The 14,479-nt window shown below is 41.3% G+C and overlaps 1 long non-coding RNA gene across 1 annotated transcript; it reads right to left on the bottom strand.

The window, feature by feature from the left end:
- Positions 1-2,714: 2,714 nt before the first annotated feature.
- On the bottom strand, positions 2,715-13,284 carry LOC117025329 (uncharacterized). Its single transcript, XR_004423582.1, has 3 exons — positions 13,118-13,284; positions 6,179-6,345; positions 2,715-5,593 (listed from the first exon to the last, which is right to left on the bottom strand). It is a non-coding gene; the product is annotated as an uncharacterized LOC117025329 (long non-coding RNA).
- Positions 13,285-14,479: the final 1,195 nt, after the last annotated feature.

Genomic DNA, 14,479 nt, shown 5'->3' with positions numbered 1-14,479 from the left:
CAATACAAGAGGATTATGCTACAACAGTGACAGAGGGAGGATTCAATGCGGAAGCAAAAGAGGCAGGTCTAGGAAGGATCAGGAAGGAAGTTCAGCTGAAACTGAGAGAGTCTTGAAGGGTAAGCAGGAACTTTCAAGGCAGAATGTAGGATGGGGTAGGTTAAGAGAAGCGTATTAGTGGAAACACTGTGCAAAGAGACAGAAATAGGAGAGCGTATGGAGCTTTAGGAGATAACAAATATTTCAGGGTGACTGGCTCATGAATCTCTCCTCTACCAAATGTGAGGCCCCAAAGAGCCAAAATCTTGATCTCCTACATAACCCATTGTAAGTATTTAACGGCACATGGTAGACATTGAAACAACAGTTGAATGAAATAAATGAATAGATCAATGAAAATATTTAACACCTCCAGCTAAGCTGGAGCAGGACTGCTGACCATGTATTGGCTCACAAGTTGCTATGGGATTTTCAGTGTTTTAAGTCAAGCAGAAGCCTAGGTTCAACCCCCAAGTTCTCCAGAGAATACATTTACATCTGTGTAAATCACTTATTCATCTGCCCTCTCCATGAGCTACTGTAACATAATACCATAGACTGGGTGGCTTAAAAAGCAGAAATTTACTTTCTCACAGTTCTGGAGGCTGGGATGTCTGGAGTCAGGGTGTGGGTAGATTCTATTCCAGATGACAGCCCTCTTCCTAGCGTGTAGATGGCCGCCTTCTGGCTGTGTCCTTATACGGCCAAGAGAGGAAGAATGCTCTGGTGTCTCTTCCTCTTCTTGTAAGAGCACTAATCCCTCATGGGGGCCCTACTCCCATGACCTCATCTAAACCTAATTACCTCCCAAAGACCTCACCTCCTAGACCATCACATTGGGTGTAAGAGCTTTGACATAAAAATTGGGGGAGGGGGACAGAAAAATTCAGTCCATAACAGGGCTTTCATTTTCTTGCCAAAAAATGGAGATACTTTATGCCCCTTTTTTGTGATTAGATTTTATATTTCATACTTCACTCCAGACGCCACAACATTTTGGGGATAAAAATAAGATCACAGTGACCATAACAATGTCATTCTATGACTGTCCCTCACACTTCCCACTTCTTTTAGAAATTCCAGCTCCCTCAAATTCCTCTCCTACTTGAGATACCCCCAGGGATTATCTGATATATTTTTGCAGGCTCTTTCTCTTCTGTACCACATGGTATCGGCTCTTACCCTCTTCTCCTGCTCTGCGTTTGATGTCTTCTGTGGCTGTTGATACCAAAAGCATTGATGGACGCACCAAAAATGGTAATGCCACCAGTGCTGGTGATGCCTGCCTGAGGCACAAGTCTCCTGCCAATGCCAGGCAACTAAGACCATCAAAGAGACAGACTTACTCCCGGTTCTTCTCAGTTTAGAGTGAGGATGATCTACTTGGCCGCTCAGGCCCTCTGGACCCCTTCCCTGCTCATACAGCAACCCCAGAGCTGCTCTTTACCACTCCAGCTGCAAATCTGTGCCAATTTGAGTTCTGGAACATCCAGGAAATAGCCCTTCTGGTTTTTACTCAATTTTTCTGAAGTCTTTCTCCCAATGACAGAGGTGTGAGTCCGCTGGTGCTGAGTATTAAACATCTCTGTCTTCAACACTGACCTGTTGACTTTGGACCAAAGCTCTGTTTCTAACCTCTTTTCTGTTAGAGGAGACTCATTTACCATCCTGAGTCAGCCAGATTGTGGCTGAATCCTGGAGCAAACTCAACTCAGGCGCAGGTTCGGATTCCTGCTGCAAGAAGCTCCTTACAAGCCATGTCCATACTTCTTTTGTGCTGTTTCTCCACTCCATTATAATGGACAAATAGTTAATACTTGATCACATATCTTAAATTAAAAACAGGTGGCATAAGGATGCGTGGTATTTATGTACCGCAGGAAAAAAAAAGTGACTCCTAAAAGCATTAAGTATTTTAGCTATATTGCAAGCAGCCTAGTTCTATATGCATAGCTCAGAACGGTGTCTGGATGTAACCAGTCCTCTATAAATACATACTAAATAAGCAGCCATTTTAAAGGCTTCCTGTGAAACAAATACATATCACCTGTGAAGGGTATAGGCCCCAGGACTTCACAGTAGGCCATGATCTAAAAAGAACAACGTTGAAGATTTTCAATACATAAAAAATTGAATCTTAAAGATAATGGTGTTGTCTCTTCATCCATTAGGATCCTGAAAACAGGAACATGACACAGTAGTATGAGAGCTAACAGAAACAGAAAAAAAGAAAATACTAGATGATTGTCAACCATCCCTCCCCTTACTCTATCTCTGCTGTCCTCTTGGCTATTTCTTGAACATTCCAGGAGTGTTCCCTTCTCAGGACTTTTGCAGTTGTGGTTGCCTTGCCTGGAATACACTTATCTCAGGTAATTCACATGGCTTGATTCCTGGGTTCATTTTATTCTCTGCTGCACATTTGGCCTTTCCTGGCCACCCTTTAAAATTAGAGCTCCCCCACTATTCCCTGTTCCCTGACGCTGTTTATGCTTCTTCATAGTATGTAATTACCACTTGGTATTATACTATTTCCTTATTTCCCTCACAATGGGGTGTCAGGTGCACAAGGGCAGGACCTACTATGTTTGCTCTGTTCACTGCTCTCTCCCTAGTATCTGACACAGAGTAGGCGATTCATAAATAATTTTTAAATTAGTTACCTGAATATGGAATGTAGCACAAGGTACTGTTAATTATAAATATGATTAAGTAAGATATTGTAGAAGAAGTAAGACTTCTACTTCTGGTGTAATGCAGTAGTATACAGGAGATTAATGCTCACTGAGAACACCTAGAAAATTGGATGAAAAAAATCCTGTGTACATGTGTTTTAGAGGCATTGGGGGTGGCTGAAGCTAGAGAGGTCAAGATTTAGTGAGAGGTGGGGGCAGAAGATCATGAAGAGGCAGACTGTTATTCTGCTGCATTTTTCCTCGGGATATATGATTTCAGGAATAGACAAGAGGATGAAAATATGGACTTTGGGCCAAGAGAAGCTTGTGGGGTTCTAGAAACCAGCAGAACTTTGTCAAGCTCCTAAAGTTGAAGCAGTGTTAGAGACGGGAGGCCATGATCCTGGTGAAAAGGAGAGGTAGAGAATTGAACCTGAAATTTGACCTGCTTTCCCCTCCAAACATTTGCTGAATTCTGAATGAGACAAGTGAAGTGTGGTTAAGAAGTGAAGCATGGAGGATATCCTTCTTTCTCAGTCAGGGAGAGTTAGAAGGAATTACATCAGTAGGCTACCATTCCTGTCACAATTTAGAGGCAGATCTTGTTCGGCTCAACATGGTACCTGTATGTTTGGGAAACATGGCCCCAGGTAGGGGAAACGTACTCATGTGGATCCCAGAGGGCTTGAATGAGGTATTGAATCAATTGGGGAGTTCAGGTCACTTCTACAATGGGTCAAGCTTAATGAGAATGTCAGTAATGTCCTAGGCTAACTTACATGAGCCTTACCATTCAATGAGTTTCCTGAAAGTTTTTTGCTATTATCATAAGTGGAAATATGGCAGGGGTCTTAGCAGTGCTTGAGTCCTCCGGTGATGCTATTTGTCACTTCCTATTTCCTGTCAGCCCTGTCCATAGACGTATCTCTTGTCTATGTCTTATCAGGACAACTCTATATCCTTCAATGTTGCTTGAAAAGGGCTATTTATCAGAAAGAGAGCCTTAAGGATATCTGAACTGATCATATAAAGTAACAGAGAGATTCTTGTTTTCCAGACCTCTAAATCAATGGTTTACTAAATAAGAAACAAGAGATAGTGGGCAGACATCCCAATTATAACCGTAACCGTTTTAGTCATGACACATATTTATAGCACTGTCTCCTTCAAAGCTCAGAACGTTTTCCCATTGTGTTTTCAATAACAAACACACTGGTATGTAAAGAGAGGAGCGCAGCGCCCCTGGCACAGACATGATTTCCAGTACTTTGGGCTTATTGGGCCAGTCTCTTGAGATTTCATTTCCAAGCAGGGCTCAGAAAATGACTGACACAGAACAGTTGCTGTTACTGGTAGGTTAAGACGTGGACTAGTTCCAAATGAAAAGAAAGGCTTTTCTCACACCCATCTTTCAAAATAAAGTAACTGAATAGCTTTAAAAAATAACAGCAACAAACAATATATCACCAAAACCCAGGTATCAACTGAAACAATAAACGTCCTTACTCTCTCAGTGGGTGGGAGTCAAAACCAACTGTCAGACTCACATATCTGCTTCTTTTCCATTTTTAATTCAATTTTACCTTCAAATGAATCATGGTATGGGCTTGGTTGCTCTGAGTAGTGGAGAAGAAAGCCAGAAAAAGCAACTGCTGCGTACAGATATCAGCTCAATGAAACAACCTTGGACAATCTGCCTCCTTTTCCTGACTTTACAGTCCTCCGCCCTGAGTCTGCCTCGAAGTCTCATTTTTCTGCAAATACGCTCCCTTTTTTTGCAACAGGAACCATTCAGCAAAACAAAATATGGGATAAAATCTATTCTGGGCTGAATTAAAACCATTAGCCCCTTGAAAAATCACTCTGAGGAAGAGAAAAGGAACAGGCATTTTAATAGGCGAAAAGGAAAGGATGGTGGTTACCTGGGAATTCAGTTCAACTTTGAAGGCTTTTCAATTAAATTATTTAATGAGTTGAAAGACTAGAAAGAGCATCGGTTAGAAAATGAGCTTACTGGTCTTTCCGTCAGGAACAATTAGAACAAATGAACCCAGGTTTTCAGTACTGTTATTTTTCATGGATTCTACTTCAAAATTTGTTCTGGAAATCTAACAAAATAAGAACTCCAAGCACAGTTTTTCCAGGAGAAGTGTGCCAGCAATATAGAGGAAGGGGAAAGAGATCGTGAGAGTGCATCTACAGCGTTCTTTGAAGTTGGGTGAGCAGGGAGTATAGACCATCGATCTGACTAACAGTGAACTAAGATTCTGATTCCAAATAAGGTCACGATGGAAAGGCTATACCCTAACTCTTATTTTTAATGTGTCTTTCAAGTACATTAACTGTCCTGTTTTGATAAATAATAATAACAATGGTATAATGTACCCTACAGTTGACAAATTTAATGGGGAAAACTTGGAAGAAGCAATGGGTAAAAATGAAAAACACATTCTCTCATTTCTTCTTTTTTTTTTCTTTTTTCTTAAAGGTGGTCTTTCCGTGTCCAAAGTGTAATTGTATGTGAAACTCCATCATTTCCCCTTTTGCCTTTCCAACCCCAACGTGCTTCATTATAGTCACCATCATGCCATTCACCTGACGTCTTTTACTAACTACCACAATTTAGTAGGTGTGTGGTATTCCTGAAGGTAGTGTTTTTCATTAAAAGACACGTTCAAGCTGGTTCTCTTTACTCATTTAAAGCAAGGGCTCGGTAATGAATCTATTATTTAAATTAATAAACAGTTCTGAAACATTGTTTTAAAACATTGATCTTATTTTAGAATTAAAGTAGCACACAGCTTGGTCTGTTTTCTTAAAAAATGTTTTATTCACTTTCCATAGTTGTTTGCATTTTTCTTCATCCACAATTCACTCGACTGAAAAAAAAAACCAGTAAAAGATGTAAAAACGAAATCGGAAAATAAATGACAACATCTAAAGTCTTTTTCTTTTCGTTCTTTCTTTTTTGAGAACACACACACACACACACACACACAAGCAGGCCTGATTAGTTCAACATTTGGGGGCAAAGAGACATGGTGTGTAATGTCAGCAAAGTCACATCAGCAAGAGACCGCAGGACACCACTGAAGGGAATGTTTATCAGACAAATGTGTCTCAAGATTATTGCACTTGGAGGCACCTTTCCCACCCCTTCCTGTTTGCATTCCTCAGAGTCCGATTTCAGCTAAGGGGATGGAAATTAAATAAAGGTGCATTGGCAGAGACATAATTAGTCCTTAAATCTTAGGATCTCGAATTCATGAAATTTCATTGAAAGTTTAGCTAGAAGTTTTTTTAAAAATGCTTCTGGGGCAACTTCTTCGAGTTTCTCCCAAGAATTTAACGTTAGCATACACAAGTAATTACTACTCAATAATGCTCTTTTGTTCTGAGCTAAGAATTTCCTTCAGCAGTCTTTTCTACCTGCAGAATAGAAGAATTCACAGAAACATATTCACCTAGACCTGGTCCCGTATGAAGTTTGCTTCAAGTTTTCTCTCAGAGCCTCCAGTGCTACTCTCAGTTGTTTCTTGCAATGGTCCACGTTGATAAACACGTTGCTGAAAAACTTGATGTCAATCTCACTGCATCCTCGGGTGTCAGTCACCTTTATATGAGAGCCACCCTTTGAAGACAAAGGATGCAATGTGGGGAAAACCTCACGTAAACTTGAGGGTAGCACAGATTTCAAGTTGTGGCATATTTAGGGTCAAGTAACATTGTGGAATAGCTCACATATGTGCCAGCTTCACCCCCTCCCACTGAGAAAAAAAAGACAAGAGAAGGAGAAAGTAATCTTTCTTTTCCACAACTGGACCTACTGAGAATTTGCAGAAAAATCCTTATGAAGAATTAGAGCTAAAAGTTCTCAGGCTCTTTCTATTTGAAAGACACTAGATTGTGAGGAACCCACAGAGCAAGAATTAAACTCACACCGTAGACTCAGAATTCAGCCCAAGACTCACACATGGCAGCCCTCAGTGAACACCTGGATGGGCAGCCCTGAGCAGCCCTGAGGTGCCTCACACAAACTGTACCTCTGAGAGTTGGGGCCATGACTTACTGATGTTTCTGGTGGATGTTAATTTGCTATGTTTCTAAATAGATCACGAGTCATTTTAATAAAGTGTTCTGTAATTATAATTAATGAGAGTTTACTTCAAATCTCTTGCTAAATGTAATTTTATAAAAGTCAAAACTTTTACATCTTTGCCTTCTTTAGCACAAGAAGAGAACTTTAGGTTGCAAGAGGAGGCTCTTCAGCAGTGAAAGAAACCGTTACCTATGATTTGGGGACCGTCGTATCCATAAGGCAAAAGAAATCTGTTAAAGGTAGACTGTGACACATGAAGTGTCAATGCAATTTCACTTGAAGTTAGAAAACATTGCAAAGTTCTGAACATCTGCTGCTTATTGTATGTTAATCTCTCACGGATTTCCAGCAGTCCCTTTAGCCAGGCAGTGTGGGGAGCCTTGAAGGCAGCAAGAAGGTGCCGTTTTGATTCTGGGCACTACCCTAGCCTGCCCTGGAAGGGGACTGAGCTCTTCACAGAGACATGGCAGCTTGGCCAGAGGGGAGAGCTCATGGACTGTGAGAGATATTTACTACAAAAAAAGACAAGGGAACAAATACCACCTACGGACAAGAGCTGGGTAGGTCAAGGGGGAAGGGCATGTGAATATCTCCCACATCATAGGGTCATACTTTCGAGCAATATTTCCAGAGGGAGAGCCACAGTGTACTAATTACTGTTCAGCTGCAGGTAAGAACAACCATCCCAGTTCCTTTCAGTAGAAAGGGACTTAATTCAGTGAATCACTGGAATAGCTAAAAAAATAGACTCTAGGCTGGGCTCTCAGGAATGACTTTTAGAATAACACTGCATAACTGGCCTGCTAAGGGACTTGTTGCCCCAGTTACAATCAGGGCGCTTATAACGCTGTTATGGCAACTCCAGGACCATATTGCCTTAGTTGAGATCTAGGAATCAAGAAGCTGCCTCTGCCATTGCACATCGCATAAACAACCTGCCCTACTGTAAATCCAGGGACTACCAGTCATTGCCAGAACTCTTGCTCCCAAAGTCTTTCTGTATCTGCTACATCTGGACTAGCTGAAATGGGTATCAAGCGCCCCACTGCCTCTCCCCTGACTTAGCTCAGTTCTGGACTCAGTCTTGCACTAATGCAACAAATTGATGAAGCCTATTTCCCACTAGAAAACATAGTGGCAAGGGAACATGGGAAATGTAGTTTCAGCTTCCTTAATCTGAGAGTTCTAAGTATGGCTAGCTTGTACCACCAATCTCTAAGAATGGAATATACAGCACTGCAGTTCCGCAACTTAATTGATCACTGGCCCTTGTTTTCATCGAGCACCTGGCAGGACTGGACGAGAACCCCGGCTCCCAATTTCTGGCTCTGTGCCTACGCCTTACTCTGTAGAAGAAAATAGGTTGTTTTCTCTTCAGACTTTTTACCGTAGATATCTTGTGAGAATTTAATCATACTCATAAATCATATTTGTTATTGAGTTAGATTTAAAATACTTTTTATTTTTAGATATACTATGGCTTAAAAATGATTTTATCACCATTATGTGTGCATTTTTAAATGAAGGGATGGAAAATGTATCAGAATAAAATGCCCTCAGAACTATGTCCTGTGTATATTTTTTTCTAAACACTGATTAGATAGTATGTAGGATGGTATTAATGTTAAAAATAGTAATAATAAGAGGAAAACCACACCACTGTTGTTATTTAGATTAACTCCCTGTGTTCAGGCCATTTTCCTTCAAGGACATTTTCATAGAATGATTCAGTGCTCTGTGGACACCACTTCCTGGACACAGTGAATTGTCTTTCGGTTGATAGGGAGCCCATCAGCGTGGCACCTAATTGCTTCCACAGGCAGGTGGCTCAGGCATGAAACAGGGCCCTGGAGGACAGGCTTACCTCCTTTGCCTGACGTTCCCTTAAGCATTTACGAATATAGGTCAAGTGTGAGCCAAGTCCTTGGCCTTGCCAATGTAAAGGCACTTTTGTCCCTTGGGCAAACATTGCCCACTTTAATGGGTTCCAGCTGTTTCACAGCTGAATGCCTGCCCCACTAGCCTGCAGGCTGCCCTGGCATTTCAGAGGGCTCCTACTAGGCTGTGCAGGCTGTGTCACCCCAGGCAGAAGGCAAAGCTGGCCTTTGAATATGTGGCCCTCCCTGCGCATTGATGTGTATAACCTCCAAGAGAAAGGAATGGTTTCCTTATGGCTGCATGGCCCAGCCAGAGGGCTGGGCGCTCAGGTTACCTGGATCACTTGGGGGGCTGACACCGGAAAGCCACCCCACCTCAGCTTGAGCGGGCTGCTGATTTCAGCCACACAAGCAGCGCTGGGAGGAACTGAGACAGAGCGGACTTTTTTTGTCTGTAAATTTCTGTAGCTCTTGGGGAGTTTTACACTCCAACATATTATGAGGTGAAAATCCTGTGGACTTTTAGGTTTCGCAGAGAAATGATCAGTATTTGATAGTCACTGCACAGAAGTAGATGTGTCTGTGCGCCTAAGGCAAGAATATAATTTTGTATACAAATTATGTCTAGATAATCACCAGAACTACTTTGTTTTGATAATAGGGAGACAGACTCTTTCTGCTGGCACAGCATCGGGTGAACCAGCCTACGTAGCTGATATTTTAATCCTGGGTCTCTATAGAGAAATGGCTGAATGTCTTTGAAAACAGAGATATTCAGACACGCTTATGTCAGAAAAACAAAAAAAAAACTTTGCCCCAATTTACTAAATCATTTTAAGTTTCTAAGTGAAAAACATGTAGGTTAACAAGTTTCAATACAATGATCCCAGGGTAAAGAATGTTTGGTGTAGTCTGCACAGTGCTTTCAAAAAGAAAAAACAGAGTCAACATCTAGAAATCAGGAGATAGTACATTTTTAAAAAATGGGACTCTCAGAGGTGTGTGTTTGTTTGAAGTGAGAAGTGCTGACAAGACCCTTCACAGGACAGAACTGAAGAACTGAATCACTAGGTTCAGTGAATGAGACCTGGGAACTAAACTGACAATAGACAGATTCACAGGAGAAAAAGGATACATGTTTTATTGATGTTCATATTTTTTTATGTGCACAGGGTCCTTTACAGAAAAGAAATGAAAACCCCAAGACACAGTTAGACTTGGGGGCTTATATATCATTTTAACAAAGGACAAACAATTATGGAGAAGTGACTAGACAAAGGAAAGGGGGTTGGGGGTTTCTAGGGCCAACAAACTGGGAACGTGACTCGGAAATATATAGGGAGAGCTAATGGAAATCAAGTGTACTTTAGTAAGCTTTCTTTATCAGACTCAAGTGCCGACTCTGTGTCTCCAGTGAAGAGGGCCGCTCCCCTCACCCTGGTACAGGAAAGGAGGGTGGTTATGGCCTGCTTTGGGGCAGGAAGGGGGAGAACAGAGAGTTCCTCTTGTTTCTCAATTCTCTTCAGCTCAAAATAATCAATATGCTAAATTGGCATATTTTAGCGTGGCATATCCTGTTCCCCTTCAACGGCAAAGAAACTTCCATAACTTTTGCACTGGATGGATTAGGAAAAAAAAATCCCTGAGAAGCTGTAGTCAAAAAGTGGCCCTCATTCGGGTTTATAGAAGAAATCCATATTATCATTGAAAATTAATTTTAGAGTGGCCTCAGGCTAGAAGACAGCCCAAGTGACTTGAAGAAGAATTCAGTAATTCTTCTTATTCTAAATCTTCTTAATGAGTGAACATTCAAGTTGACCTTTCTTTTCAAGTACATATGGAACATTCACAAAAAAATGAATATATACTCAGCTATAGAGAAAACCCACACATGCAGAGAACAGATATCACATAGACTACATTCTCTGACCACCATGCAATTAAATGAGAAATCATTAACAAAATAACTAAAAACATCCCATGCTTTTAGAAATTAAAAAACAAATAAACATGCTTTAGATAAGTCATGGATCCCACAGAAGAAATCATAATGGAAATCAGAACATACTCAGAACTGAAAAGTAAGAAGGAACTTTACATCAACATTCAGGGGATACACAGCCTCTTGTTTAAGTTTCGTCAATTATGCCAAAGGATAGATTTGTGGGTTTTTGTTTTTGTTTTGTTTTTTCTTTGATACTTTGAGTCTTTTGTTTGAAACATAATAGCCAATTTATATATTACTCTCTTTAGGGACAGTTCATCAAAATTTGATCATTTTTCAGTGACATACTTTGTATTCAGAGTCAATTATTGTTTCCTGGAAAAAAAATTTAGTTTATTAAAAGACTTTCATAGAGCAGCAACCATTGGTTAGTTTAGGGGACAGACCATAAATATGAGAGCAAAAGGTGTAATATCTTAGTTTTGTGGTTATTTTTGACTTGGACAGACCATAACCTGACTTCCACCTGGATTCCAGGCACTCTGTCCCACTTCTGACTGGAAGTCCCTAGAATTGTGCTTCTCACTGTGTTGTCTCTTGGAACAATGCCTGGGTTTCCAAGCCTCCTCCTCAAATGTGGCTCTGCAGAATTATCCTCCACCCCTGACACCCCAAGAGTGAGTAGTCTCAAACTACATTCTGGTTTCATTCTCTATCTTCTCTATTTCCTGTCCCTGGAAACAACCCATAATTCCTTGCACTGAGGGAAAAATCAAAATACGGTTTCTATATTGAGTGAACATCCACAGAGGGAAAGCGTTGGGCAACTCCTTTATCTCTTTTACTGGCTGTGAAGTGATATTCTTGTATTTCATGGTTCTCCCAAGTAGGACTGCTTCCAAGTGCCTAGAACACCATCCTACAGGTTTTTGATATTTTTATAGCCATGTGTTTTATATTCCTTTCTTCTACATTGTCCCCGTTTAGCTTGTGTGTCTCTGTGGTTGACCTAGAATATACAGAGTGAAAAAAAGTGAATACTGAGCACAGAAATTATCAGAGCTATTTAAAAGATCTGCTGGCCGTCATTTGGCTTCTCACTACACATTCCCCTTCACGAGCACACCAAATTCCTAGCAAAGCCCATTCGTTCTTTTGATACAGATGGAAAACTGCTGTAGGTTAATAAAGCAATCAACCACGAGAACCACAGTGCTGAAAAGAATATGTTTAAAACAGCACTAGGTTTTGTTTTGTGAAATCAGAAGAATGAGATCCTAGTTCTTTTGGCAAGGCCTTGGGCAACTCCTTTAACCTAATTGGGTCTTTGTTCCCTCACTTGTAAAATGGAGAAGAGGAAGGAGAGAAGTCTCTTCATGTACCTCTAAGATCACACTGAAAGTGAAAAGTTGTAGGATCGTAAGGATCCTGTCACGACACAGGCACTTTGGAAGGATAGTTACAATCATAGCAGCTGCCCTGGATGTCGTGCTTGTGTCCAGGGAGCTCTGCTCAGTGTCTTTCACAGCAGCAGGCAAGACGGGCTCTTTACAGCTAAGGAGACAGAGAGCTTCAACCGCTGCTCCCCACCACCTGCCCTATGGCCACCAGTTTTGTTTTAACTTTTAGTTTTCTGTTAATAAATCTCCATGAAGAGAATTAAAAACCGAAACCAACAAATAAAAAGCATGGGTGTTTTTGAAAAAGCGGAGAAAACCCCAAACTTTTCACCCACTTTCACTCACTTGTACCTATCTGTGATCTTGGAGTGTCCCCCCCAGCCCACCCCCCTGGACTTCTAGGCCACCTTTTTCACAGTGAACTTGTCTAAGATGCTTCCGTTAACAGTGATACTTCAGAGCCATTCAACTGACAGAATCACTCCCACAGAGTTCACAGGTACAGGATTTAAGAGCCCACATCCTTTCCCAACGATGTATTGGAGTTAGATCTTATTGATGACAAAAACAAAAAGCATAGGCCCTCTGAAGAAAATCTAGTCTCTCAGTTAACTAGAATGAAGATAATAGTATTTCTAGAGTGCTAATTTGTCCTCCCTCACATGAATGTTTTCTAAGAAATTTATCCTTCAGTAAAATCAAATATGACATCATGAAAATATCCATTTAGATCAGCTGCTTCTAACTTGGGTTTATAAACATTAGAGAGGCTGTAAACCCAATAAAAACAAATGCAAAATTGTGTGTAGTTGTGCATGTAAATTTTTCTGAAACATGTTTCGAATGGGTCTGTAACTCCAGAGAAATTAGTAATTGCCGATTTAGATTACTTTTACTCAGGGACTCTCCGAGGCCCATTGTTTCTTCAATTTTTATCACCCAATGAATTCCTGTAATTGAGAAAATTATCATGAGTGAAGATTTCTACATGTTTTTGAGTTATTCCCTGGATTTTTTTTTTTTTAAGAAAATAGTTAAGACAAAAGTAAAATAGTTAAGACAGAGAAAGAATAAGTTCGTACCAAGAGACTCTCTGGAAGACGGTGTTGGGGATTCCAGCCTCTAGCTGGCTGCTTCTGAAACTGTTTCTTTTTCTTGTTGCCAAGTAACTCTACTTGGCATTTCTAAGAACTTGTCTGAAGCTTAGAGCTCCTTCCTCAGAGGTAAGAATTATGGGATCTGTAGTTACCAGTTTCTTAGCAAGTGGTTAGATTCAGTTTTTCTAATAGCATTCACAGATTATTTTGCATCTGCTGCTGTAACAAATTACCACAAAGTTTAGTGGCTTAAACACACAAAATAATTATCTTATAGCGTGTGGTCCAGAAGTCTGACATGGGTCTCACCAGGCTAATCAAAGCCTTCACAAGTCTGCATTCCTTTCCATAGGCTCTGGGAAAATGCACTTCCCTGCTTTTTCCAGCTGCATTCATTGGCTGGTGCCACTCACCCCTTCCTCCATCTTTAAAGCCAGCAAAAATAAATGGAATCCTGCTCAACTCACATCACTCTGACCTCCTCTTCTGTCCCCCTCTTCCACTTTTAAGGACCCTAGTGATTCCATTGGGCCCAACTAGAAAATCCAGGATAATCTCTGTGGGGACAGAGTCCCAGAGAGCAGTTTCCAGGCTCTCGGCCTCACGTGGAAAGGTGCTGGCTCGGGTAGTAGATGGTGGTCAGCTGTGATTGGATGGGCATCAGCTATAACCAGTTAGCCATTAGCCACTAATATAACTGCTGTGGCTAAGTTAGCAATGGCGGGTTGCAGTTAGCAAGTGAGGTTGGTTGGCAGAGAAGCGGACAGCAGGTTGCAGATCATGTGGCTCCTGCTTCCTGTGTCTCCAACCTAGCTGCCAGCGAGCTAGCTCAGCCACCATTTTCTTGCTAGACCCCATTTGCTGCTAGCGTAGCCACGGCAGTTATATTAGTGGCCAGTGGCTCACTGGTTACAGCTGACAGCCAACTAGCCACAGCCGATGGCCATCCAATCACAGTTGGTGGCCATTTACTACCCGAGTGAGCACCTTTCCATGTGAGGGCGAGAGCCTGGAAACTGCACTCCTGGCTCTGTCCCCACAACTGGTCTAGTGGGTACATCCAGGATCCATTGGAGAATTCTTGGAACACCACCACAAGTTTTCTCCATCCAAGACATGTGTCAAAGGAACCAGAAAATCATTAGGAATCAAGGCAGCTGCTCTCATTGACTCTAGGTTTGGCCCCATACTCTTACATCTCTGCTTACATAGGTCTGTTTTCCTTGTCTATTTCGGCATGGATGTGTATACCTGTTCCACAATGGTGCTCTTCTAGGGTGAACAGTTTATCTGGGACTGAGAGGGTTCCATGACACAGGACTTTCAATGCTAAAACCAGGAAAGTCT

Source organism: Rhinolophus ferrumequinum, chromosome 7 (assembly GCF_004115265.2).
Source record: "Rhinolophus ferrumequinum isolate MPI-CBG mRhiFer1 chromosome 7, mRhiFer1_v1.p, whole genome shotgun sequence".
Taxonomy (NCBI): domain Eukaryota; kingdom Metazoa; phylum Chordata; class Mammalia; order Chiroptera; family Rhinolophidae; genus Rhinolophus; species Rhinolophus ferrumequinum.
Note: the sequence above shows the minus strand (reverse complement) of the source record. Positions and strands in the feature narration are given on the sequence as shown.